General features: G+C 50.9%; 1 protein-coding gene across 7 annotated transcripts in view; it reads left to right on the forward strand.

Annotated features, from left to right (window-relative positions):
• Positions 1 to 23730: 23730 nt before the first annotated feature.
• The window catches only part of FGFR2 (fibroblast growth factor receptor 2), a 103361-nt gene continuing 100486 nt past the window's right edge, over positions 23731 to 26605 (forward strand). For 4 of the 7 annotated variants that reach the window (XM_014865975.3, XM_070482039.1, XM_070482036.1 and 1 more), the window contains exon 1: positions 23731 to 24179. The gene's annotated coding sequence lies outside the window, so the exon portion shown is untranslated. The remainder of the gene's footprint in view (positions 24180 to 26605) is intronic. The other 3 variants (XM_070482091.1, XM_070482071.1, XM_070482082.1) reach the window with 1 other exon arrangement.

The raw sequence follows: 26605 nt of genomic DNA on the forward strand, positions 1-26605 counted from the left end.
CCCTAAATGGCCTGTGTGATGAGGTCCTTGCTTGATTTGTTCTCGTACGACGAGCAAATAGATTCCTCTAGAGATGATGACCATTACTGCTGCATAATTAATTGTCTGAAAACCAACTATTCCACTGCCGTGATTTACTATTTTTAGTAAGATTTTCCAGTCTCTGTGTTTTGTTTCCAAAATAATTGAGTTACAGCTAAATTAATAAGGAGTGATCATTTCCTTGCTTTAAGAGGCTTGCATCGTCTCATGGAAACATAAGCAGGACCCCAAACAGTCATTCCTAACAGTCAGAACAGGCAGAGAGGGCCGTGGAGTTATATAAGACTGCTCTTCCAGGCCACGCTTTATCTCAGGTTTTTAAAACCATCTAAAGAAATGTTGATTTCGTTCTGTAGCATTACCCGAAAAGCCCTCGGGCACGGAAACTGACCAAAATGAGAGGGCGTACTGAGATGACCAGCGGTCCACAGGCCATCGGAGCAGGGTCGCTTAGAAACCCCAACGTAGACTGCAAAACAGCAGCTCAAATTTCAGCCTCAGAGGTTTGCCACAGTCGGTGACCATCCATTTAAACAGGCCGCAATTTAATTCTATAAATCAGCATTCCGCCGACGGAGACGTCCTCAGCTGGGGGGGTCTGCCAAGCTCTTTCTTGGCAGCGTCATATGGAAGGGCCGTATACCTTTTCCCCTAGTCGGATCCGTAAAGACTGAGTCGAGAGTTGAGAAATTCAGCCTGTTTAAAAGAAACTCAGTCCATATGGGGACTCCTGACAAGACCCAGGGCAAGCTGGAGATTAAAAAATATGATGATCGCACTTTGTTTGGGACACGGGTGGGGGAGGGGAGGGAGAGTGGATAAATTTTTTAGCAAGTAAAGGCATGTGTAAGGCAGAGATCTGAAGGAAATTCGCTAAACACGTTTTTGCATCAGCATACTAAACGGACTCACTTTGGGAGGGAAATGTGGTTGTCAAAGATTCTGTTCTAGGTGGGCCCTCTATCTTTTGTAGAGTGGTGTGCTGACTGCCCACAGCTGCCAGGAAAGGGCAGGAGAACTGAGAGAAGTGGCAGAAGTCGGAGGACTGAGTGGAGAAAGAGCGTGACCACATGAGGACTGAAGCAGGGTTTGCTGCCACATAGGCAGTGGTGTGCTGGTAGATGGTTAACAACTGGTTCTCCAAGAAAAAGAAAAAAGCCCTGATATGCAGCGGTTGTCGATTTCCACCATGTAAATATTCCAGCCATGGCCAAGTTCAAACTATCCTTGTGACTTCCCCAGACAGGCCCCTGGCAAGAGACGTACACGGCTGGCTCCTGCCAACCAGGGGGAGCCGGCTCCATCACGTGTATGAGATAGAGAGTGATTCTCTGGAATTTGATGGGGAAATGGAAATGTGCAGGGAGAAAAAAGACCTGAATGAAGACACCTATTAGGCGTGAACCGGGCTCAGTTACTGAGTAAGAGGCCTATCACTTGGCATTTTGCACTGGAGGTGGAACATTTCGGCAGGAATTTTTTGGGCCCTTTCCGAGAATTTTCATGTCTTGACAGGGGTCGAGTTGGGTCATCGTGAGTTCCTACTGGATTGTCAGCAATGTGACTGATACTGAGAACGTCCAGGAAACGTCTGTTTGAGGGTCAGTATCCCACCGCTGAGCCAGGTGCAACACCTCTCTCCACAGAACGTAGTCTCTAGAAACAGGCAAATAAACAAGTGATTGTACGATGGTAGAGACATGTGGGAGCAGAGTGAAGGAGCAGCGGATTCTGACCGAGACGTCTGCACTGTGCACCAATAATCAGGATGAGTCCATGAGATCTGAAATAAACACGCCAAAAGAAGATAGGTAGACGGAAACTCAGTTGTTGGTATCACCGATCACCATCAGCGCGCTAACTACCACTAACCACTCATGCTGTTAGAAACCACGTGGTACCATCTCATACTTCACTGGAAGAGAGTCTGGGCTCGGAGGAGACGCCCTGCAGTCCCAGCACCTGCACTTACTGCTGTGTGGCCTTGGGCAAGTTTCTTAACTTCTCTGAAGTTCACTCCTGTGCAAAACGAAAACTTGTGGAACCGTCGTGACAGTTAGAGATGACCTCCTCGCAGCGCCTCTCGGCAGTGCTTGTGGAGTCGGGGGCAGGGATCTTAGCACTCACAGTGTGACCCTGAACCCAGGGTCTGAGCCAGGGTGACGCTGCACCTGTGTTCTGCTAATAGGCAGGGTGACTTCAGGTCACCCTAAACCTCCCCCGGGCTCACCAGCTCACTTCGCTTCAGGTGTCAAAGAAATGGGTTAGATTTGATGATCTCCAAGGATCTCCTGTATCAAACAGCCATAGCTAGAGTGGCCGCGGGCCCTCTCTGACCTGGGACAGTCCTGGTTCACCCCTGCTCTTCAAGTGTAACTATTATAGCACCCTATTAGCTACCTAAAGTGCCCCTGTTTGGGCAATAGTGTATATGGTCACCTTCAGTAGGTACAATGTTTTGAGTACTTACTATGTGCCGGATAATGTGCTTTATAAATATGATTTCACCTACTTATTTTACTTTAATTATTTAAGCTTAGAGAACTTAAGGTCACACAAACAGTGACAAACAGAACAGAGGCCAGACCCAGAGCCCAGATCTGTTTGAAGCCAACGTCTCAACCGCTCTTAGCCATCAGGCTTCACTGCCTCAATGTTGTTCGGTCACTCAACAAACATTTATAGACTGCCTGTCATTCTATTCTTGTCCTGTGGCTCAGAAGGGGTTTCCAGAAACAAGTTCAGAAAGCTCTGCTCGTGAGGTCGGTTGTTGCTAATAAGTCAAAGCCTCGTTAGCTAGGCTCGTGCCCATGGCTCACAGTGTAGGTTTTTGCACACGTGTGGTGCATGCACAGCCTGTCGAGGCCTCAAGAAATGTTGCGGTGAATGAGTTTTGCCTTTTTGACTCGATGCTTTGGGGAGGCCAAGGTCATGTGAAATATTAGCTTAAGTAAAGCACCAATTAAGTAGGTGTGTTTGGTGTGGGGCATGTTTCAGCCTGATAATTGTTCTTGATCATATGCAGATGTGGGTCAGATTCCCAGAGATGCCCAACCCTGATGCCAAGAACCTCAGGAAGACCTCCCAGAGGCTTAAAGAGACAGCACAGCCTTTCAGGTACAACTGGATGCTCGACACAGGGACTGAGATAAAGGGAAAAAATAAGGGGTCCTGTAGGAGGGTGGAGATGAGAGGTGGGAGGTGGAGTTTCCATGTCCACCCTCAGTCCTTTAAGGAGCCTCTGCTGTGTTAGGCACTGCTCTGGACACCAATTGTGCTGATGTTTATGCAAGGCTTCTCCATGACTCCCAGTCGCTGTCTTTCTCTCTGCTGCAGACTCGTTTATGCTGCACCAGATCCCTAGGACTACACACCACGCTGACTCTCAACTGGCTTCATTCGAATCCACAACCAAGGGTCCTGCTCTGTCTATTTCCAGGCTGATAAACTCTTCCAGCTTCTAGATCTGCCTGCTCATTATGTTAATCATGTCTGTTTCCTCTGATGGGAATGCAAGGTGTATACTATTGGCCCTGCACAGATGGGCCACCAGGGCCAGGAGGCTGGATGCTTGAAGTGAAATAGCCAGGGCTTGAGCATCATCAAATTTAAACTAGTGCTCTTTCCACAGCAGCCCGGGACACTGGGGACCGAGCACAGCTCTCAGAGACTCAGGAATGAAAAGAGGTAGATGCAAGGAGAGTAAGATGGCCAGGTGCAGAGATGCACTTTGTAGCTTCGGTCCACACAAACTACTCCATCACAAACCCACCTTCCATGGTTCAGCTGTCCAGCCAGACCTCATGTCCAGCTGGAACAGGATTATTTTTTTTAGGCAAAGGTAAGTTTGTTTGTTTAAGTTTCCCAGTGATCCTGGCACCTGGTCGAGACAGCTCTGAGCTCTCCCACAGTCCCTATGTTAGGGGGACCACTAAGGGACAAGCCACTTCGTCGGGGTTCCAGGGAGTATTCCAGGTTCTGTGGTCCCTGGACCAGCAGCATCGACGTCATCTGGGAGCTGGTCAGACATGCAGCATCTCTGGCCTCAGCCCAGAACAGCTGAATCAGACTCTGCATTTTTACAAGATCTGCAGGCGCTCCGTGTGCACCACAAAGTTTGAGAGGCTCTGCTGGGTGTGAGTGGAGACCTGCTTTCGACTGTGGCTGCCCCCTTGCTGACGGTTGGGGCTCCAAGGCCAACAAGGACAAGCCCTCAGGGACTCGTGACTTGTATCACTTTATTTTCTTTTTCACCCTTGTTGAAATCTGTAATTGTCCTGTTTTATTTATTTACTTGTTTATTGTCTGTCTCTAAAAGGTAAATTTTACATAGAGGAAAAAAAAGATAGTGTCTTTTTCAGTGCTGGCTCCCAGTGCCCTTGCCCAGAACCCTGCACAAGGCAGGTGTACAAAAAATATTAGTTGGTTGGCTTGTTGGTTGGATGACTGACTAAATGAACGAATGAATGATTATGGAGAGAGAGCAATAAGGAAGGAAAGAAGGAGGTGGATTGGCTGACGGGTTGGCTGTTGTCTTCTTGAGTTCCCTAAAGGCAGTCTTGTCAGCCTCACTCGCCTGTGAACTAATTGTCACTTTTCATCACCAAGCTGCCATTGGCAGAGATGTGTGACGTTCACAGATTGGCTGTGAGGGATGTAGACTTGTCAGAAGGATCACCTAGAACCGTGCTTGTCACATTTATTTCACCAGGGAAACTCTTTTGTAAATGAAATCTGATGCAGAAACCTAACTTAGATGACGTATGTTACTGGAGTTCATTGCCCTGGGGTTCCAGATCAGGAGACACTCTGGGATGCCCAGCCCAGGGTCCCCCACCCCGTGCCCTGCCTGAGGGCAGGGTCTTCCTCCCGGGCTACTCTAGGGGCTGGCTGAGCACCCCCTCACCTCCATCCTTCTTTAAAAGGCACCCAAAGCGATGGGGCTCCAAGGTTGGCAGAGTGATGCTAAAGTTAATCCCGCTCTGCAGACAGGGCACAGAACAGTGGGGGCAGCAGCTGGGTCCTCCCTGGAGCCTGCAACCTTCCCTCACCCACACAGAGTGAGCTTTTTATCCTGCTTAACAGGTAACGGCAGAAGGGTCCCTAAGACAGCTGTGTGTCTGGGGGACCAGCGCCTGACCCCAAGGGACCCCTCCCACCGCAGCTGCCTCCTTGTTGCTCCTGAAGGACTGCTCAGCAAAAGACCATGGTCACCCAGGCCTTCCTACCCAATTTTGCAGATGAGAAAACTGAGCCAGAGAAGGGCAGTGACCTGCCTTTTGTCCCCAGTGGCCGAGCCGGGATGAGAACTGCCGTCATCTGGGAGAGGCCCGGCTCGTCCTCCACCTCCGCAGGCTGGCCCTGTCTTTGGCAAAAGAGCAATGTGAAGCATTACTGAGTGCTATAGACTGAAAGTTCGCATCCCCTAAAATTCATATGTTGGAACCTAATCTCCACTGTGATGGTATCTGGAGCTGGGGCCTTTGGGAGGTGACTAGGTCATGAGGGTGGGGCCCCCATGAATGGGATTAGCGCCCTTATGAAAGAGGCCCCAGAGAGTGACCTTGCCTCATCCACCATACGAGGACACAGGAGATAACCGTCTATGAAGTAGGAAGCAGGTGCCCATCAGACCCCAATCTGACGGTGTCTTGGCCCCTTTGATCTTGGACTTCCCCGCCTCCAGAACTATGAGAAATAACTGTTTGTTTTTTTGAGCTGCCCGGTCAGTGGTAGTTTTGTTGTAACAGCCCCAACGGACTGAGATCGTGAGCCACAGGGGCGTGGTTTGCTTTTCACTGTGGTCAAGCGTTCATTCCCCGGTGTGAAATTCAGACAAATCTTCCTGTGGTACTTGGTGGCTGGGCCATTTCCTCACGTGTGGGACTGCGTCAGTCAAAACGCAGCGGCAGAGAGCATTAGTTCTCAAATCATTTGTTTATCCTGTATTACTTTTTCAGGTAGGACTTTGGTTTAGAGCTGCGGAATCAAAATTGTCGTGACTTTTAATTGATACACAGAACATGATTTGCTTTTGCAGTAAGGAGCTGTTCTGCGGCCCTCTTCCCACTCGTCATTACTTATTGAACACCTGTGTTCCCACCTGACTGCAAGCTCTGAGATGACACGTTGGCTGCTGTCGCTGGCATCCCAGGTGCTCGATAAATGTTGATTAAATGACTGAATACACAAATCTGCAAGTCAGCGGAACTGGTCTGGAGTTTCTTGGTTATTTATTACCTTTTAATCGAATGCTCCAATTACCTCCTGGAGATGCCTTGATGTGGAGACTGGCCATCTTTTCTGTTTCATTTTGTTGGATTTAAAATTTGCTTTGGGAAGACCTTGCAACAGAAAGTAGAAGAATATGTTGAGACAGCCGATCAGCTGCCCCGTGGGTCCCAGTGGAGAGCGGAGCCATGTGGAGGCCGTGGCTGTGCGGCGCCACTGGGCTGCCGTCTACAGCTTTGCCTTCCCAAGCTCTGGAATCGCCTGGTGGACAAGAAATCACTTTCTGGAAATCTGGTGTTGTTTTCACATTACTCGTTTGCAAGGCGTTTAAAGCTATTTCTAACACCCACCCCCAAGCCCCTTGCCTTTCCCAGGAATTGATTAGACTGGCCTTCTGGGTATGCAAGGGTCCTTGGGGACCCAGCTCAGAGATTCCTGCTGGGCTAAAGTAATATCAGCAGTCTGTGCATGTGAAATCAGGCAGGAGTGGGAGAAATGAATGGAAAAACAAAAGCAAGCATGTGTGTCTCTCTTTCCTGCACGCTATCTAGGTAGACGTAAATTTACTACATGTGAATTAAGCCCTGGGCTTAAGCTCCACTTTATTTAGATCACAGCTCTGCCACAGAGAAAACAGGTGCTGGAAAATGTGTTTGGGGCTTGGAATTGAAAGGTGCAGAGAGGAAGCGGGCAGTCTGATTTCACAGTACACGAAAGTAGGCATTTGCAATCAGTGAGGGCTTCCTGTTTGCATCGGGATCATCCAAACTCAAAAGGAGAAAAGAAAAAGTGGCTCGGCCAGGACAATGGGACTTCAAAGCCGAGCCACTCTCCCCCTGCCAGCTCTCACCCAAGAGGGAAAGATGGAGATGTTTCCCCGTTTCCACGACTTTGTGCCTCCAGCCTTTCGTCTCCCTTGCCAGTTCAGTGTCGATCCAGGACAGCAGTGTGATTGATCCTTCTGCCCAGGCTGTTGTGCGTCCTCAGCCCACAAACTGGTGTCTTTAGCACCATAACAATGTGGCCAAAGTGGAGTGTCATTCTCCATCCCCTGACAGTGGCCACGTGTGGCAGAGTAAAGATGGTTGCAAATCCTCTGCCATCCTCCTATCAAGGGGTGAAGTCTCTGTCCACTCCTCTTGAATTTGGGCTGGCCTAACTTGCTTTGATGGATAGGATGTGACAGACTTGATGCTGTGTAACCTTCAAGGCTGGGCCTTAACAGATCTGTAGCCTCTGCTTTCACTTACTTGGCATGCTCCTGCTTGAAACCCAGTCCTATGCTGTGAGAAGCTGTGTGGAGTGGCCGCACAGAGGGAAAGTGAGGCGCTTCTGTTGACAGCCCACCTGAGCTCCCAGGCTGACAGCCAGGACAAATTGCTGGCCACGTGAGTGAATGAGAGAGCGGTCATCCCAGCCCAGTTAAGCTTCCAGATGAGTGCAGCCCCTGGTGACACCACCATGGAGCAGAAGAACCCTCCAGCTGAGCCCAGGCAACCCACACAACGGTGAGCATAACCACTGGCTGTTGTTTTAAGGTGCTAAATTTTGGGATGGTTTGTTATACAACAAAGGGTAACTGAGAAACCCAAAGTGGGCTTGCTAGCAAGATTGCTGGAGGCTGGGAATGGATTGTCCCCATTTCTTGTGAAGTGCAGTGTTTGGCCAGGATATAAATTTCCGCTGAAAACTGGACCTGGTTGGTGAATTCTTCAATGTTAGAGCCAAAGGGGCCCTCGTAGACCTTGCCACCCACCTTTCATTTCACAGGCAGCGACCTTCCTGGTCCCAGTGTCACCTGGTAATCCCTGTCTTCACTTTGGCCTCAGGAAGCCCTTCTTTCTCTTGGTGATCTTTTCAGGCCGTTTTTGTGACACGAATTGCACAATATCTACGTATCTTCCCCATTTCTCCCTCCGACCAGCCAGCAACATCTGGATGGTTTCTTTTTTTTTTTTTAATAATTTATTTCTCTTTGAAGTATTTTTTTTAAAGATTTTATTCTATTTTTTGTTTCCTTTTTCTCCCCAAAGCCCCCCAGTACATAGTTGTATATTCTCCTTTGTGGATCCTTCTAGTTGTGGCATGTGGGATGCTGCCTCAGCGTGGTTTATGAGCAGTGCCATGTCCACGCCCAGGATTCGAACGAACGAAACACTGGGCCGCCTGCAGTGGAGCACGCGAACCCAACCACTCGGCCACGGGGCCAGCCCCTGGATGCTTTTCTAAGGCGAAACTTGGTGCCTGTGGCCATGAAATACCAGGTATTGGGAAGGGAAGGCAGACCAGGATCTCGCTCTCCTTCTCACCCCCGGAGCGAGCCTCCTGTGATGCCTGTATACGACCTGACAGCCCTATGCTGCCAAACCAAAACTCGGCTTTTGCTGTTGCCTTAGGTTGAGTTCCCGGGGAAGCAGACTCGGAGGTACACAGGAAGCTTACTTCGTGGGTGTCCTTAGGGACCACATCCATGGAGGTGTGAAGGAAGTCGGACGCCGCAAAATCGAACTGTGATGCGGTCACAGCAAAAGCCTCAGCCAACCCTCAGGCGCCTCTGGAGCGAGGTTGGCCCTTCAGAATTATCTCTCATTGAGTGAGGGGCTGGGCCTTTCTGGGATCCCACCCACCCAACAACTAGGGCGACCAACCATCCCGGCACTGAGGGGGCTCCTGTCACGTGGGCCTTTCTGTTGCAGACGAGTTTGTCACCCTACCGATGACCACCCATTAGACGTGTTCTGCCCTGGGAGGTGGCATGACCTTGGGAAGAGGAGGGGTTTCTCTCTTCAGCAGAGGGCCATTCACCATGAGGGGCCCGGCTGAGAGTCATGGTTGCCAACTCTCACAGGGGCTGAGGAAGCAAGGTCCCCGGTCTCGAGGAAAGACCTGGGCGCCCTGGCAGCGCCCACCACCTCACGGTGCTCCTGGCGGTGTAGGAGGAGTCTGGGTAAGTTAAATGAAGAGCTATAGCATGCCCAGACGTCTTCCTGGGACTTGGGGGTCTGATGGCCCCTTCCATCTGGGTGTGGATGGAGGGGTGGGGGTTAGGGTCTAGGTTAGCGCTGAAGGCAAAAAGCTCTTTTAGTCAAGATTACCCTTGGAAATCCCTGGAGAAGGGTTCCTCAGTCAGTCCTCCACCACTGGCTTTTCCTCTGGGGCTGGAGCTGATCCCTAGTTCTTTGGGCACCAGAGGCAGTGGTCAGTTTGCATTTTGGGGTGATATTGTCAAAAAAATCCCTGAGACTCACCTCAGGGCCGTGAGGAGCTGACACCATGACAGACCCTCAGGAGCCTGACGGAGGGAACAGTGTTTCTCGTTTCCCACCTCAGGCGCATTGCCTAGAATGGGGGGGAACAGGGCCTGTGCCATTTAAGCTATCTCCCCCTCCTATTGTTCCTCCCATCTCTTCCCATCTCCTCTCTTCTTTTTTTCTCTCTTCTTTCTTCTCTCCCCTCCCCTTTCCTCACACAAAACCGTGATCTCTAAGTTAACGGGTACATGGGCTGCAACTGCACTGCATGGTAGGAAGACCCTCCAACCAGGAATCAGACCCCGGCTCTGAGGCTCTTTCTGCCCCCCTCCAAGACTTCTCTGGGTTTCAGTTTTCTAAACCTGGCTTCCGTGTCCCCTGGACTGTAAGCCCCTTGGAAGCAGCCACTGTCTTGCTCACCATTGTGTGATGGGCACCAAGAGAAGAGCCAGGTCCCGAGGGTGTCCTCAAGAACCTGATGCACCAATGAATGAATGAATGAATGAATGAGTGGCCACCTTATAGTGCTCCCAGGGGCCTGCTGTGGGAATGTGCTTTGTGAACTGGCACCGGCAGGAATAAATGCACGGTCTTCGTGATGGCTCAGATCAAGGGAGGGGGTACCTTCTTCTGGCCCGAGATTGAGAAGGGGTGAAGCCCAGAACCAAATCTTCTCCCTTCTCCTCCTCTTGCCTGCATGTCCCTGAGGGGACAGAGGCAGGGGCGGTAGGCAGATGCCTGTCTAAGGTGCCTCAGAGTTACAACAAAGAGGCGGACGCAGCTTAAAAATCTCGGGTTGCCTCTCGCCTGGTTTACTTGACCGCACCTGCTTTCGGCTGAGCTGAGGCCAGCCGCAGCGAATGCCTGTGGTCACCTGGATCATTTGAAGGGTCACCTGACTTGCGCGCGGGCCTGCCTGATGGAATTGGAAGATGTACTGGAAGGATCTGCCGCTTGGCCTCTCCCTCCCCCACATTCTAACAGGGAGCATTTCCTCTGAGCGGAAGTTTTACACACAGGCCCCTAGAAGGGGCTCCATAAACTAGGTTTATTAACCAGCTGAAAGGCGAGCAGCTCGAGACTCGGGGCTTTGACGCTAGGAAGATTCAAACATCACCACATTTGTTTATTTTTTTTAAGTTTCTGAGTGAATGTATATTGCTGCATGTTTAGAGATTGGCAGCCCTGGAAAATGAAGTTTATTTATTCACCAGATACACATCATATAAACAGCTGCAGACAGCTCTCCCCATCCCATGGGGCCGTGGCTCTCAGCTCTGACCTGCGGGACTGCACCCTCTGAAGCTGAAAGGTGTTTGCATTTTCTTTCATGCCCTGCCCTTGGCCAGGCCTTGGGGTGCTGTCTGTAGGAGGTGGAGAGTCTGTATTCTGGGACCCAGGTGGGGCTGAGACCAGGTCTCGACTGCAAGGAGGGTGGCTTCCAGCATCTTCTCTGGTGGCCTCGAATCACTTCTAGGTCTTCATTTATTTGTTCATTCAACAAACCAATATTGATCTTTCCCAGGCTGTGTGCTAGACCCTGGCGATGCAAAGATGATCAGCCCAGCCCCTGGGAGACCCTCGCCCCGAAGGTGAGAGCCTCAAGGGGCAGTGTCTTGAGGGGGAATGGTGACTTCCCTCTGGGGCATCTTTCAACCCCAAACGAGCCTGCCTGTCTCTTCCATTCCCCCAGCAGCGACAGCTGTCCCTCGTCCTCCCAGCTCTATTCCCATCTGTGCTGGGGGAAGTGAGCTTAAGGACGTTTCCGGAAATGAGGAGAGGTCAGGATGCTAAAGTGTTGGAAGTCATCCTAGAGAATGGCTGCTGAGGCCTTCACTCCCCACCAGACTCTGCCTGTGGCTGGGGACTGCTCTGGATTTGCATGTGTTCTAATTTATTAAATGTGGAGGTACTAAAAAAATGGAGTGAGATTCCTGGACTGCCGATGAAATCTATCAAGCCTTTCCTCCTTTGCATTTTAAGGCAGGCCAGCATAACAATAATAAATGTGCAAGGGGGGTAATCAGCCAATACCCAGAGTCTTGTGTGTAATGCAGACCCCAAAAGAATTATGGCCCCTGGAAGGCTAACTTGGCAAGAAGGTTTGGATGTTATTGTTTTTCTTTCTAGGAAGAGCAGTTCACATTTACAAGATGGATTATTATCAGACCAGGATAGACAGAGGGTGCAATTTCTTGCCTGAAAATTACTCTTCTTCTGAACCTTTCAGCCACTGAGTCAGCATTGCTTTATCTTCCCTTCTCCCTGGCAGGGCTGAATTTTCTACCTGCGTTTCCTAATAGGAACTCCTTTTCCCGCCAGCTGAGCGGCAGGATTTCCAGGGTGGCACAGCCTCTCCATTCTCCATCGTTAATCGGCCCAATCTGCCAATGGGGGCAGCACCTGAGAGGCGGCCTTCCAGAACAGGTGGGGCTTGAAGGGTGGCCAAGATGTGGATTTGGACAGCCCAGAAGAAAGGAGAGGGAGTCATGGGCAAGGGGGCAGCCTGAGGAAAGGGCTGGAAGTGATGCTGAGCACGAGATGGGAGCGGGACAGTCAGAAGGCAGGATGAAGGAGGTATGACTTCTTGAACTCTCACCACACGTGCACCAGCCAGCCCTGTCCGTGCCCATGCTGACCCTGAGCATACGAGGCAAGACTTGCACAATGCCAACTGCGGCTGTTGGTTAAGCACCAGCCAGAGGTCAGGCCGTGCTAAGGGTTTTTCCAGCGTAACTTTGTGTTTTGGGTTGAATTGTGTCCCCTTGAAATATATCTTGAGGTCCTAACCCTTGTTATCTATGAGAGTGACCTTATTTGGAAATGGGATCATTGCAGATGGAATCAAGTTAAGATGAGGTCGTTAGGGTAGAGCCTCATGCAATGTGACTCATGTCCTTATAAGAAGAGGGAAACTTGGACATAGACACACAGACAGATGGCCGTGTGATGACAGAGGCAGAGACTGGAGGGATGCAGCTGCAAGCCAAGGAATGCTGGGGATGGCCAGCTACCACTAGAAGCTAGGAGAAAAGAGACAGGATTCTCCTCTAAGGTTTCAGAGGGAGCACGGTCCTGCTGACACATTGATTTGGGACTTCTAGACAACAGAACTGTGCGACAAGAAATTCCAATAAATAGCCATGTAGTTTGTGGCACATTTTTACAGCAGCTCTAGGATACTCATACACCTTGTTTACCCTACAGCATCATTACCCCATCTGTGGTAGGCAGACTAATGCCACCCTCCAAGACATCCATCCTCTAACGCCCAGAATCTGATAAAGGACTTTGCAGATGGAACTAAAATTATGGACATTAAAATAGAGAGATTACCTGAGTGGACCCAATCTAATCCAATAAGCCCTTAAAAGCAAAGAACTTTCTCTGGCTGGAGCAGAAGAGATGCAGCAGGGGGAGAAGTCAGAGAGATTGAGAGGGGCAGAGGGGCTTGATGTGTTGTTGTTGGCTTTGAAACAGAGGAAGGGGGTTGAGAGAGGCTCTCGGCTGAGGGCCAGCCAGGCAACAGGACCTGAGCTCTGGAGCCACAAGAAACCGAATTCTGCCAACAACCTGCGTGAGCCTGGAAGCAGATTCTTCCCCTGGAGTCTCCAGGAAGGAATGCAGCTCTGCCAAAACCTTGGTTTCAACTGTGCCCATGCAGACTTCTGAACGACAGAACTCTGACGTAATACATTTGTGTCATTTCAAGCCATTAAGCTTGTGGTGATTTGTTACAGCAGCCATAAGAAACCAATACACCACAAGACAATGTAGCAACAGAGGCACAGAGAGGTTGGGTAACCTTGCCCAAGTTCAGAGAGCTGCTCGCTCAGTGGAGAAGCTGGCGGGGGAATCCAGGTTTAACTGAAAATAATGTTCATAAATTACCTGCTAGCTGAGGGAGTCTGTGACAAAGGGGTGCAATAGGTAAAGTGAGCCCAGATATAGAGAATGTCACTTAACGTGATGTGACATGGGCTGGCAGAGGGGACAGGAAGGGTAGGCAGTGGGATCTGTGATCTTGCAGGCTGTTATAGGGGTGGGACTGACAGCAGGTGGCTGACACTGGTGGGGTCATGAGAAATGGCTGGGAACCCAGCAGGCTCGAGCAGAAAGCCAGCTCTGAGAAGCGGAGCCAGGTAAAGTAGCAGGCGCTGGCACTGGAAAGCAGCCAGAAAAATAGGCCACGTATGTGAGGGCACATTTATAGCAGGAGGTTTGTCTGCCTCCATCTTGGGCCAAAGTTCTGTTCTGCCCATCAACTGACTCCCCATAGGATGGCAGAGATTGTGTGAGGAACCACAATGGCTGAGAGGGCCATTGTCACAGACTTTGTGGCCAATTCCTCCTAGATCCATGCTAACCCTGGGCAGGAAGACAGGACCCAGGAAGGCCAGTGAGAGACCATTCCTTGGTGACAGGGTCATTGGACTCTGAGGAATGGATGGCAGCCAGGATTCCTTTGGAGGACAGGCACCAGAGGGCAGCTGCCAAGGACCTACTTGTAATGACCGCTCTGTCTGGCACGTGTTGAAGCTGTCTGATGCCTTGCATGGTTGGGGTCTCATGGAGATTGTCTACTGTGGCAAGATTCTGCCCAGGGAACTGACCGCAGCCGCACACATTTCATACACACACTTGTTGACCAAACATCATATCATCCCCAGCAGCGTAGAGTCAACACTGTGGTTACTACTTCCTCATGGCTTTATAGTAGATTATTATCATTATCACCAAATCTTCAAATACTCTGTAGACACATAAATTAATCACTTCAAAACAGCCCTAAGCCTGCCATACAGTGGCACTGGAAACCAAGCCCAGGAAAAGCATTACAGAACTTGTGGTCAGGCCCGCCCCCCTCACATTTAATGGGAGCTTTCCCGGTGTAGGTCCAGGATGGAAGGAAAAGGCAGTTCGTTCCCAGAGATCTGTGGGAAGACTGTCCACCTCGCTTGGACTTACCCAACCAGTCAACCTGCAGGAGTGTTCACCAGTGTAGATTTACCGTATAAAATGTAGGACAATCAGTTCAATCTGAATTTCAGATAAATAAGGAATAATTTTTTAATATAAACATGTCTCATGCAATATTTGTTCTCCAATATGGGGAATACTTATAATAAAAAAAATTATTTGTTGGGGCCGGCCCCGTGGCTGAGTGATTAAGTTCGTGTGCTCCATTTCGGCGGCCCAGGGTTTCACTGTTTCAGATCCTGGGTGCAGATGTGGCACTGCTCATCAGGCCACGCTGAGGCAGCATCCCACATGCCACAACTAGAAGGACCCACAACTAAAATATATATACAACTCTGTACTGGGGGGCTTTGGGAAGAAAAAGGAAAAATAAAAAAATCTTAAAAAAAAATTATTTCTTGTTTATCTGACATCCTCATTTAACTGGGTGTCCTGTATTTTTATTAGTTAAATTTGGTGACCCTAATGCAGTGGTGTTTTGAAGTGGTGTCTTGTCTTATTTGGAGGAGACTAGACTAACAAATATCTTGATTCCTGTTTTGAAGCACACAGAGGATTTTTACAAAGAAAATGAATGGGTCCTTTTCTTGTGCCCAGAGGAGGGGACAAAATGATGTCTCAGTTGGATAAAATGAAGACTCTGCTGATTGGCAAGATGAACCAACACTGGAATGAATTTCTATGTGATATTGAGAGGACCTTTAGGAGAAAGTGAGAAAATACTCTGCCCGAGACAGCTAAAGCTTCTACTGGAATCAACACTATTGGACATGAACCTTGAACATTATTAGATCCACTATTCACAGCCTGTAAATAAGGACATAGAGGCTCAGAAAGGTCAAGTAACTTGCCCACAGCCACAGAGCAAATAGAAGTAGGAGGAAAATAAGGCCAGGGTTAGGATAGGGCTACAAACAGAAGGCTTGAATGTCTCTAGTCTGGAAATGATAATACTGGTTAACATGTATCGATCATTTGCAATGAACCAAGCACTTACCTGATGCCTCTCATTCAATCTGCTCAAAAACTCTGAGCAGCTATTAGTATTACTCCTTTTAACAGATGAGGATATGGTAAGAAAGGGCAGGTGTCAGGCCCATTGCAGGCAGAGCTGGACTCCAGCTCCTGCATTCTTAGCCACTACAGGACACACAGGATTCAATCTGCAGACCCACAGGCCAACTAAAAAGCAGCCAGTGTCTAAAACTTGAGACAATTGTCACGATCTGGATGGGATGGCCAGCTTCTCTGGAAGGATCAGAAGAGCAGGCCCCATGGGCCTACATTTCTATGAATGAACTAAAGCTTCTGCTCCACCCTGGACCTTACCCTGCCCCTCACCTGCTCAGGGAACACCGACAGCAAGGGAAAAGCCCAGGCTCCAAATTTAGGCTCCCTCCCTCATGACCTATGACCTTGAGCAAGCTCTCAATGTTTCCTCTGCTGGATTTGCAGAATGGGGGTCATACTGGTAACTACCTCAGAGGGTCCGGATAATTGATATGTGATAATCTACTAGAGACCACGATCACAGTTGCTTAGAACATGGCAAACACCTAATAAACGTCAGCCACCAAGCACCCACTCTGTGCTGAGAGCAGTTGCCATGGTTCCCGCAAAGGGGGAGAAATCAGAGCTCTGAGTGACCTGATGAAAGAGCAGGGCAGCAGTCCCCTCTCTGGCCAGGGGCCCTGGCAGAGAAGAGAGACTAGAGGCAGAAGCTGCCCCAGAATCCTAAAGTTCCCTAGCAGTCCTGGGCAGCTGCAGACATCTACTAGGAAAAAACAAACCAAAAAGAAAGCATGTGCACATCTTTCAAGAGACTGCTGGACGTGGACTGGCCTTGGTGAGAGGGGCGCAGGAATCTCCCAGCCTGGAGGCGGTCAGCTCAGGTGGACACTGGGGCCAGAAGCCCCAGGAGGGGGCCGGAAGTGGAAGCTGGGGTCAGGGTGAGGGTGCAGCGTGGTTCCCAGGCCTATTCTTAATCCAGGTGGAGAGAGGCCGCCACAAGCTGGAAATGTGGGGCCGCAATCCCAGGGCAGGCCACGGTGCGGACAGAGAGGAAGGCTGAGGTAGCTGCTGCCACGCCAAGGCCCTGAAATATCCCGAGCCCCAGCCGTCGGAGCAAGACATTCCGTCCCAGTCGCCCTTCAGCAAGCACCGGGGGTCCTGCTGCGGACACCCCTAGACATTGATCACTCATCACCTGCACAGCCCGAAGGGCTTTGGCGGCCTGAGGCTGGTTGCAGGCGGGATCTCCTCTCCTCCAGGCCCGGCCGCCCCCTCATTCACCCGGCAGGCCACCTGGCACCCTGAACGCCGCCCGCCCGCCCTGTGCGCGCCTGGGATGCCCGAGGCCACACGAGGGCGCTGGCGCCCGCCGCGCGCCTCCCTGCGCAGAGCCCGGGGAACAAAGGGAGCCCAGGGGACGCGGCCCCTCACCTGGAGCCACCTGCTCCCCGTGCGGCAGGCCCGAGCGCCACGCCGGCATCCGGCCCCCGCGAAGGAGTTAATTTTTGCTCAGCGCTGCTCTTAGAAATCTGTTAAAGAAATCGCTTCCCCCTTGATGGCCTTTCTCTCCAGCCTGGGGGCAAAATACAAGAGCTCTGGGACTCTAAAAGGGTTACTGGGTTTGTGGTTTTACGATGCGTCCTGCTCTGTATTCTCCGTCTCCTTCCCCAAGTTTACCAGGATCCTGGCAGCATCATTTTTCTCCCCCTTGGTTTATTAAAGTGAACTTCTTTTCACATTGGTCCAAGTAACCACACACCCTCGGGAATAGTGTAACAAACCAAATACAGAAATCAAGAGAAAAGGGAGGCATGCACCGTGGAAATCGGGTCATTGCAAAAAAAAAAAAAAACGTAATTCTCACTGCACTGCTAGGTCCACTTTGCCCTAAAATGGCTTTTACTGCCTAATATTTAAATATACTTCATCATTAGGTGCAAAACCGTATGTAAATGTACCCAGGCGCCTTAATTAGGAAACCCCCAAAGAGGCTAGGTTCCAATCACCATCCATCAACAAGTATCTATTGAGGGCCAGTTAGGCACAGAGGCTACTCAGTAAACTGCCCACGGCTAGCCAGGCAGAGTGCCAGGCCCTGGAGTCCAGAGATGGGAGACACAGGCCACGCTTTTCTGGGTGTTATAATTTAGTGGTCCCCAATCAACCCCTCTCTCTCAAACTTGATGTCCGAGGTCAATTTCCACTGGGCTTTCTGCAAGGGCATTGCCATCTTGGTTCAGCCCTATGGGTTCAGGGCTCTTAGCACACAGCTGTGAATTCTTGAGGATTGGAGGGAGCTACAATCCTTGCACAGAGGAACTCAGGGCCTACAGAAACTCCTGCTGAGACCAGGGGCTGCTTCAAGCAGGCCCCAGAATCTGGAGTTGATGCTGCAGGCACAAACTCACTTTCATACAGTCAACGGTAATGTTACATTTGTCCAACAAAGACCTATCCTGGGTTTCTCTGGCACTCTTCTCATTCCGAGGAGTACGGTGGGGCCAGTCCTGAAACCCTGCTGGTAGCACAAGACACATGAGAGTGTGTGGGAGCTGGGGGACAGGGCCAGGAACAGTTCCTAGGGACTCCCCTGGCTAAGGAGATCTTCTTGGAGGAGGAAGCGGAACGCAGGGGACACACTCCAGTGAAGTCCGACACCACGTTCTGCCAAGGCGACAATTTCCTATAATACCTGTGCTGTCCAATTTGGTGGCCCTGGCCACATGTGGCTGTTGAGCCACTTGAAGAGTGGTTGGTGCTACTGAAGAGCTGAACTTTAAGTTTTACTTAATTTTAATTAATTTAACTTGGAATAATCACATTGGCTGTCCTATTGGACAGCTCAGCTCTAGGTGGCAATGGTGGGCATGGGTGTGGAGGGAGCAGAAGTGGCAACAGGACATCATGGTTAGTCTCTTCCTGATTTGCCCCATGTCAGCTAAAACCACCTGCGTGTTTTCTCTCCACTAGGCTAGGAGGCGTTGTGGTGGTGGAAGCGGTGGTTGAGTGGAGGGTGGGGATGGAGGGAGGGCGCGGAGTCTTGCAGCCAAGCAATGACACGCCATAAATTGCCCTTAAGCAGCGCTGGGCCAGGGATTAGAGGACTCTTCTGGCGGGTACCGTTACCAGTAGACAGGGGTCAACGGCGGTGTTCCTTGACTGTGGTTTCAAAATACTTTAAAGTGGCCGTTGACTTGCCTTAAACTGGTCCCTCTTCGGTGATGGGTAAATGACAACTTCTCAGTTTCTCTGGAGGCAGGGAATGTTCAGAGATGGGAGGGGCTGGAGATCACAGACAAATCTACCTTTTAATCTAAAAGGGGGAGGCCTCACTTATGCAAAAGAGGGTGAGGCCAGGGGAGGGACGTGTTCAGTGACTGTCCCAGAATCACATCGTTCTTGACAAGGTTGGGATGAAACCCAGGCCTTGGGCCCCCTGGCCTGGTGCTGTTTCCACTGCAAAACGTTGCTTGTCAAACACCTTGCGACTCTGGGCATTGTAGACATTACACCTGGCTGATTTCGCCAACCAGTAATTGACCAGTTTTCCTTCACATGTTCAGACTGCCAGATGCCAAGTAGGAACTTGCAGCCTGGGGGTGGGGATGGCACTAGGGGACAGTGTTGGGGCCAGAGTAAAATTTCCCCAATTATTCCCCTCCCACTATCTTTTATAGCAATTTTTGCTTTTCTTGAACCAGCATGCAGTCAAAGTTCCCAAACTGCCCTTCCATTGCGTTTTCAGTAACAGACCCGATTGCCCAGTTGTAAATAGCAAACGTGTGGCAGATTTTTAAGCCTTAATTTATCAAATGCAAGCCTTAACAATTATTCAAAATCTTCCATTTCCATTTGTTTTTATAATGTCACTGATAAGAATCATTTTATGAACCACAAATGTCGACCCTTAATTATTGTTTTGAATATGCAAATTCAGCTGATGAAACTGTAGGTGTGCAAAAGAGATGTCTAACCATCTCATGCACCTGAACTTCAAGGTTCTTTGAAACATTAAGAGCAACAATAACCCAAACACAAATTCTTCTTGGAGCTACTTGAAGAAACAGAAGTGGGCTGACCCCATGGTGAGTGGGTAATTGTTCTCTGGAAATACTAACATTTTGGGAGGCAATGAATCTACTCAAAATATCTCAGTTCTGTACTGAGCTGAATCACCCAGAAAGAGCCGAATCACCTGGCACGGACAGTGAAAGTGGTTCACTTGCTCTGGTGGCCACTGGAATGAACTCCAGCCTGACTAGGAGACCATTTGGGTGGCCTTGAGCCCATCACTTGCCCTCTCTGCATCTCTGCTTTCCTCTCCCGTAAAATGCGGGGTCAACATGATGGTTTAACATACACTTCCTCACCTTTGGGCCCAGTCCCCTTAGGAAGAGCCACCTTTGTCACTCAAGCCCCTTGGAAATCCAATAAACCGTTAGAGCAGGGCTAGTGGCAATTTTTTTCCAGATGCCCCTCATGATTTTAAAGAAGCTCTTTGGGGCTCAGTTGTTCACCAGTGTTAAAAATGTCTTCTACCTGGCACTACCCCTCTACTTCCCTTTCACCCGCAGGGACTGCTTCTGGGGAGCAGTGGGTACCAACGAGCATTGCAATGCCTTCCATTCGGATGGCCATTTGTGTGACTCAGGCTGCCTTCTCCCGCCTCCTTCCATCTCAGGAAGGTCTCAGGTAGGCACAGCCAGGCCTTTCAGCTGGCGCAGAGGCAGGATGGGGAATGCAGCAGTGACGGCTCCAGACTGTTCAAACCAGGTCCATAATAATATCCAGGTGGTGCCAGTGGGTTCTAGGCTCTTCTCTGAATCACTTTAATCCTTTCAATAGTCCCAGGAGGTGGGAATAATAACAAAGGCTAATAATAATCACAGGAAAACATTGCATTTCCCACGAGTCCAAAGACTTTCTCTAGAACCATGGGGAGCATCTGAATAAGAAGGTCTAAATGCTTGTCACATGTTAACTCACTTAATCCTCTTAGTGACCCTATTAAATAGCTACAAGATAGGTACCATTATTATCCTCCTTTTACACCTGAGAAAGACTTAGAGAACTTCGGTAACTTGCCCAAGGTCACATAGCCACCCAGTGAAGAGAGCCCCACCTTGCCTTTTGGAACCAAAGCCGCTTTGCCTCAAAGTGAGGCAGGACTTCTAGAAGGACTTTGTCTCCAGGGAAGTCTGCTTTGAGATTCAGGCCCAGTTCTAAGTTTAGAATCATTGATGATGTTCCATGTGGGCATCCGTGATTTTGCTTGAGTGAAATGCCATGAACTCCCTGAGGATGGATTCAGCTGCGGGGCTCAGGCCCCTCCCCTCATCCCAGGAGTGACTGCTCTCACCACAGTCCTTGGAGTCGTCTGTATTTCTCCCTTGGGATGATTCTTTTATGCCACAGACATTATTGAGATGCAGCTTAAAGAATGAGATTCATAGTTTTGCAGGGGGCTCAGAACCACATTAGGAGGGCTCCTTAGCACTTATATGTCAGTAGCCTTTACTCGTCTAACTTTTCTGTAGGCTGAAGGAACAGCCACCCATTAAAAAACAAATTATTAAAAGAGAAACTCCAAATCTTTAAAGGAGAGAGGCCCATGGCAGTGAGGGTTCCCATTTCTCTTCCCGGAACCATGGGGCCAGCAGCTCCATTTGTTTCTTGCAACTTACAGGGCATCAGAGTTCTGGTGTCCTCATTTTTCTTCCTTCCATTGATGTATCATTACCAGTGCCAAAAAAAGGAGGGTGTCTCGAGGGCTTTTGGAAAAAAAAAAAAGGGTGACTACTCAAGACATTTTGTAAAGGGGGGAAAATTGTGAAGAAAAGGGACCCCAGTAGGGGGTGGAGGGGTTGTGAATGTGGCCTTGTCTGGCCGTTCTTTCAGCTGAAACCTGGTGCTGGCGCTCGTCGTTCAGTTCAAACTGTCACCTTTAGTTCTTGCTGGCTTTTCTGCCCTCGGCCCTGAACCTCAACAGATTGGGGCTTATTTACCTATTCACACTCGGCCGTGGAAGCTCATTAATAGGCTTATTAGCAACACCATTCACAGGAGGCCATTGACAAAAGGGGTTCCAGCCACTTGAAGAGGGAAGAGAAAAAAACTGCAAAGAGATTATTTTCCCATTCAGAAGGCTCGCTGGTGTGAAAGCTTCCCTAGACTCTCTGAGGTCACTTGAAGCCTAAATATGATGACAGAATTGGTTTTAAAAAAAAATTCCAAACATGCTTTTGCTTTACTCAGAACTGAAGAGTTTGCTGTTGTGGGCTTCGCTCACTTAAAAATGAACACTCTTCAGGGAATAAGGGGCTTTTGATGGATTGGTGTCTTTTCATCCCTATGAGGAATAAATTCTGCAAACTGCATCTGGACATTAAAGTAGGTGTTCTTATTTGTCATTTTCAGTGGAAGGCGTCCTTTTTATTCAGCGTCCATAAAGCTATTGATGAATGGGGATGGGGACAACGGCTTCCTCGGCAGTAATTTATGTGAGAATGTGTTAAAGCGTTTTCAATGGCTGATGGATACACTGCAGGATGGGAAAGGAATCTGTCCTGAGACAAAGTTCCCATTGGTGGGGAATATAAAGAGGTAAGTGCCAGCCTCCCAGCAGGCAGACATCCAGACACATCTTTCTGTGACCCCAGGTCTGAGAACTTGAAAAGGTACTGCTGTGTCCAGATCAACCCAGGTGGGAGTGAGTGGCTGAGGTCACCGGCTGGTGTCAGTTACTTTAAAGTTTCTGGGACTGATCCAAGTAAGACTTGACCAAGAACATACGCCTGCCCCCAGCACATGGACTGATAATTTGGCTTGAGAATCAGACTGTTACTTTTACTGTCTGATTTCCAAAATATAATTTCATAGCTATTGGCCTGAAGCATGCCAATGGATTTGTTACTCCTGGCTTTTAAGTAATTTACATAGAAGTTTTCTATGATGTATTGTGAAGAAAAATGATTTTCTAAGGATGTGGCACCTGGCAAAAATATTTTCGTAAATGTTATGAAGTGTGTGATGTCAGTGACCCATGAGCAACTGCATTTCTAAATGCAGGAAAAGTCGATTTCCCAGGTCAGTTTTGTCCTCACTGCTCCATCTATCTTCAGGCTTCTAAAGCATTCTAAAGCACTTCTGAGTTTACTGACCTTTTCCAAGGAAAAATAATTAAGGTTTTTATCTATATTGTCTTGGACTTCAACATAACTGCTTAGGAGCTGGTTGAGTGAGGAGCGAGAGACAGTATTATCAAAAAATAAATTATCCCGGAGACACAGCCTAGTGAAACAGGTAAATGGAAAATATGAACTTTAACTAGTTACAGCTTGGCATTCGGGTGAATCTGATTTTGCAGTCCAAGAATCTAAGACTCAGAGAGAGGAATTGATTTGCTCAAGGTCATACAGCTATTTATAGCTGAGCTGAGTCTTCTAGAATCTTCCGAATTTCTTTTTAGTAGCCCAAATATATATTACCAAACCACACACTTTTTTGTTGCAGTTTTTGATGTTTTCTAAGAGAGACAGACTCAAAGTCAGCCATTGCCAGTAACCAGCTGTGTGGCCCTGGACAAATTACTTAACCTTTCTCATCCTCGTTTTCCTTATCAGAAACTGGGCATAGGACTCTGCAGGGTGGTCGTGCCGATTAAAAAGAATAACCTAGTCAGTGTGCCCTACCCGTAGTAGGGCCGCCATAAATGCTCGTCTCTTCTCTCATTGCTATTGTCTTGAAAGACAGAAAAGCGCCAAGTCCTGCAAACATTTCCAAGTTGCCGCCTCTCCTCCAGAAGTTTCGGTTGCGTTACAGTCCTCCCCAGTCGCATGCAGACGCATCTGAAAGTCTTTGAGGGGCAGGGCAGGCATTCTGTCATTTGTTTTCTGACTTGAAATAAAACAACGTAACGCAATCACCCGCCGAACCGGCGGTCTAACTCCCAGGGGCGGGCAGGGGGAGGGGGCGCGGGACCACGCCTCATTCACAGAGGATGTGTGCATCCCTGCGTCCCGAGGGTGGCCGGGCCCCTAGCCTGCCCGGCCGGTGTCTCGGGGCCGCTCGCAGGCGTCGGGAGCCGCGCGGGGCGCGGGCCGGCCCGGGCGCGCGGCGCTGATTGGCAGAGCGGGCGCCGCCGTCCAGGAAACGGCTCGGGTTTCAGCGGGGGCGTGACCCGCCGGGAGGGGGCGGCGGCGGCGGCGAGCGCCGCGGAGAGCCGAGCGGGCGGGCGGCGGGTGCGGAGCGGGCAGCGCGGCCGCCACAAAGCTCGGGCGCCGCGGGGTCTGCGCGCGGCGTAGCTGGCCCGGCGCGGCGACTCCTTTCCAGGCTGGCGGGGCCCGGCCGCGAGCCCCGCGCGCCCCGAGGCCGCCGCTTTCCTGCGCTTTCTGAGCCTTCGCAAGTTGCGAGCAAAGTTTGGTGGAGGAAACGCCAAGCCTGAGTCTTTTCTTCCTCTCGCTCCCCAAATCCGAGGGCAGCCCGCGGGCGTCATGCCCGCGCTCTTCCGCAGCCTGGGGTGCGCGTGAAGCCTCGGAGCCTCCGCGCCGGCGAGGACCCCGGGACCATTTTTTGTTGGTTTCCTGCGATCTCGTCGCTTGCTCCATCCCGACCCACGCCGGGCACGGGGACAGAACCGGTCGCCGAGGAGCGTTGCCATTCAAGGTAATCGTCGTGTCGGGCGCCTCGGGGAGCCTCGCCAGTCGGGAAAGTGGGCGCCGTGGGAGCCCGGGACGCCGTCCCCAGAGCGGAGGGCTCGGGGCACTTGGCACTGTGGCGGCTGCTCCCTGTCCTCCCTCTTTGGCTGTGTAGGTGATGGGGGAGGTGGGTGCGAGCTGAAGGCTGGCGTTTGGGAAGTTCTGCTTCAGCCACCCCCATCCAGATGCTGACCTCTGCCTCTAGCGCTGACATTCCCCCTCCCTGTCAAACTCCGGTCGGCTCAGTCCCGCCGGCCAGGCGCGATCCTGCGACCCCAGAGCTGGCGCCGAGCGGCGAGGCTGCCCCGCTGGTGGCACAGCCCTGCAGATCCGGGGCTCGGAGGGACATCTTTGGGGTGCCTCATTCCGGGGTTCAGGGAAGAGCCCGCCCTCACTCATCCAGGCCCTAGCGGGGGACCCTTCCGAGGAGGGAGCCGCTGGGGTGGGGCCGGCGACATCTCCGTAGTGTTGGCGATGCTCGGAGGTGGCACCTGTGGGGAGGTGGCGGCTCAGGTGCCCCAGTTTCAGTGCTGGGCACCCCTCGACCGCAGCCGCCGTCGGCGCTGGAGGGAGCGCAGCGCGCCTGGGGCTAGGGGGCGGACTGGACCGACTTTTCCTAGTTCGCCGCCTGCTCTGCCGGCAGCAGCTCCGAGATGTCGAAAGCGCAGGCGAGTTCTAACTTGCGCGCTCATTCCTTCAGCGACGGGACCGCGCCGGGGAATCTGCCGAGGCCCCCGCGAGGCGCTGGCTCCGACCCTCGCGGCCGGAGGGCCAGGCACAGGGTCCGGCCCGGGGCGCTGAGCCTCCGCCGCTCCCCTCGCAACCCGCTCCTTTGCACACTCTTCTCCCGGCCTGCCTTCCTCTCCCCCAGTTCAATAAAACCCACCCTTAAAGGCAAACCTGCTTTCACACTCGGGGCACCCATTATGTGTTTGGTGTGAAACGCTATCAACATTTAAAACCCCATTGTCCCCCTGGTCCCAAATCCCTCTAAATCTTCCACGGGCCTCGACTCATTTTCATCTGAAAAGCCTGTTTAGCTTGAATAGAAAAGCAATCAGCCGCCCCTCTCCCACTCCCTGGAATGTCAATTAAAATGCAGATTTCTCTGAGCTCTTTAGCGCCCCGAGAAGGGGAGAAAAACAGGATATTCCTGGCAAACCAATGTTAGAAATGCTACAGTGAACCGGGGTTGTTGGTGGTGAGGAGCTCCCCTCAAGCTACAGCAAGTTCTCTTTGGCTTGGAAGCGTTAGCCGGAGGGGGATTGTGGTCCTGGGTCAGCCTGTGTTTTGTGTTTTTTGAGGTTTCAGTCTGTTGAGGAATTCTCTGCCTAGGTTTGACCCTTTGATAGCTCCCTCCTCTGCTCAGCTCTGCGGAGAAGGAAAGGAAGTAGGGAGGCTGTGAACCGGGAGATAGGTGTGCCCCTTGGGGGTACCTGGGCATCCCCGACCTTGCCTGGCGCTGTTGACTTTCCTGATGTGAAATCTACCCAGGAACAAAGCTGGAAGCGCTCAGCATGGTGAGCCAACAGAGGACAGATAACCTCTTAGAGGTGGAAGCCCATTAAGGCGGGCGCTGATGGGCTTGCCTTCCTCCAGCGTGGGGGTTTGGGAATGTTCTGGTGAGTTGAGGAGCCCAGGTTGGCCTGGCCTGGGGACCACTCCCCAGCCAGGCTCTCTCCCTCATCACTTTGGCTATCTTTGGGGGCAGGCCAGTGCCGAGGTGAAAATGGACCAGAGGAGCGGGTGGCCATGAAGAGCCATCATCCATCATAGGGAGGGTGACGACTCCTCCCGCGCCCAGGCTGAGAAGAGAGTTCCCTTTCAAGGGGAAAAATAAACACGCTGGGGCTTTCACTGAGGCTCAGACTCCAGGAAGGATTATGGTATTGAAAGCAGGAAGCTGGGATTGTGGCCGCCAGCGGCATGCTGGGCCTGTGTTCCCAACACCGCGCCTCGGGGCCTAATTATCCTGCCTAGGAGGTCCCTTCATATTTTTGTCCACTCTGGTGAGGAGTCGTGCAGACCTGCCACCTTAGGCCTCTGCCTTCCAGAGATTTGGGGAGGGGACTGCCGTGGGGCCTGGACCTGGGGATGGTATAATTCAAGTTTCTGGCGCAAGCTGATGGGATCAATGAATGGCTTGAGATGGAGCAGAAGTCACTGTCCACCTTTCTCTGCCTGGAGCAAAGGAGGCTGCTAGGGACGCAGCCTGGGGAGAAATCTCCTGGTAGGACTTAAGATTGTTCCTGAAGTTGTGTTAGAGGCAGAAGGTTCCCATACATGCTGGAAGTGCTTAGTAAATCAAGGAGAGTGTATCCTTCCCTCCCATGCGCAGTAGAAATAGATACAGAATTATCTTTTGAGGCTATTAACTTTAAGAGGAAAGAAAAG

This window comes from Equus asinus, chromosome 2 (genome assembly GCF_041296235.1).
Source record: "Equus asinus isolate D_3611 breed Donkey chromosome 2, EquAss-T2T_v2, whole genome shotgun sequence".
NCBI classification, from domain to species: domain Eukaryota; kingdom Metazoa; phylum Chordata; class Mammalia; order Perissodactyla; family Equidae; genus Equus; species Equus asinus.